The sequence below is a fragment of the Mandrillus leucophaeus genome, unplaced genomic scaffold (genome assembly GCF_000951045.1).
Source record: "Mandrillus leucophaeus isolate KB7577 unplaced genomic scaffold, Mleu.le_1.0 Scaffold576, whole genome shotgun sequence".
NCBI classification, from domain to species: Eukaryota; Metazoa; Chordata; class Mammalia; order Primates; family Cercopithecidae; genus Mandrillus; species Mandrillus leucophaeus.
The window spans coordinates 172,347-173,791 of record NW_012106208.1 but is presented as its reverse complement, the minus strand read 5'-3'; the positions used below and the strand labels follow the sequence as shown (position 1 = coordinate 173,791).

General features: G+C 43.4%; 1 protein-coding gene across 2 annotated transcripts in view; it reads right to left on the bottom strand.

Annotated features, from left to right (window-relative positions):
* EMC3 (ER membrane protein complex subunit 3) overlaps nucleotides 1–1,445 on the bottom strand; it is a 24,689-nt gene that overhangs the window by 11,125 nt on the left and 12,119 nt on the right. The gene's annotated exons all lie outside the window — the stretch shown is intronic.

Here is a 1,445-nt window from a genome sequence, read left to right as displayed (position 1 = left end):
ACGCCCGGCTAATTTTTTGTATTTTTAGTAGAGACAGGGTTTCACCATGTTAGCCAGGATGGTCTCAATCTCCTGACCTCGTGATCCACCCACCTCAGCCTCCCAAAAGTGCTGGGATTACAGGCGTGAGCCACTGCGCCTGGCCCCAATTTTCTGTAAATTTTTAACATACTTGATAATTAAAATAAGTTTATTGTAAAAAAAAATCAAATGACATAAAAATGTATGATGTAGACAGTTCTTTTAAGCCCATTCTCTAAACACTTAACTATTTGTTGTATATCCTTCCATCTTTCTCTCTACATACACACATTACAAATTTTATGTATATGTGTGTGTATATATATACACACACACACACACAAAACGGAGATACTATACTACTATGCTTATTATTAGTAATATATTGTGGATGATATTTCCACACTGAATAGCTCCCTCTCAATATTTCCTTTTTTTTTTTTTTTTTGAGATGGAGTCTTGCTCTCTTGCCCAGGCTGGAGTGCAGTGGCACGATCTTAGCTCACTGCAAACTCCGCCTTGCGGTTTTATGCCATTCTCCTGTCTCAGCCTCCCAAGTAGCTGGGACTATAGGCGCCCACCACCATGCCCAGCTAATTTTTCGTATTTTTAGTAGAGATGGGGCTTCACCATGTTAGCCAGGATGGTGTCGATCTCCTGACCTCGTGATCTGCCCGCTTTGGCCTCCCAAAGTGCTGGGATTACAGGCGTGAGCCACTGTGCTGGGCATTTTTTTTTGTTTGTTTTGTTTTGTTTTTTGAGACATAGTCTCACTCTATCGCCCAGGCTGCAGTGCAGTGGCATGATCTCAGCTCACTGCAACCTCTGCCTCCCAGGTTCAAGTGATTCTCTTGCCTCAGTCTCCTAACTAGCTGGGATTACAGGCACACACCACCACGCCCAGTTAATTCTGTATTTTTAGTAGAGACGGGGTTTCACCAGACCAGGCTGGTCTTGAATTCCTGACTGACCTCAAGTGATCTGCCTGCCTCGGCCTCCCAAAGTGCTGGGATTACAGGTGTCAGTCACCGTACCCAGTCTCAATATTTTTAATGTCTGCATAGGATTCCACGGTGTGGTCACACCCAATCACTTTTGAGTAGACCTATGGATTGTTTCCACTGTTTTTGACAATAAATGATAAATGATGCTGCCGACAATTATCTTGCACATACATCTACATGTTTATGTGTTTCTGTAAGAGAACTTCTTAGAATTTCTAGGTCCAAGGATTTGTACATTTAAAATTGACAGATATTGTCAGACTGTCAGCAAAGCCCCACCTCTCGCCACTCCCGCCAATGGTGAGGGGGCCTAACTTCCTCGACATTGACAATAGTGGATCCTGCCAATCTTTTCAATCTTTTTTTTTTTCTTTTTTTGAGACGGAGTCTCGCTCTGTCCCCCAGGCTGGAGTGCAGTGG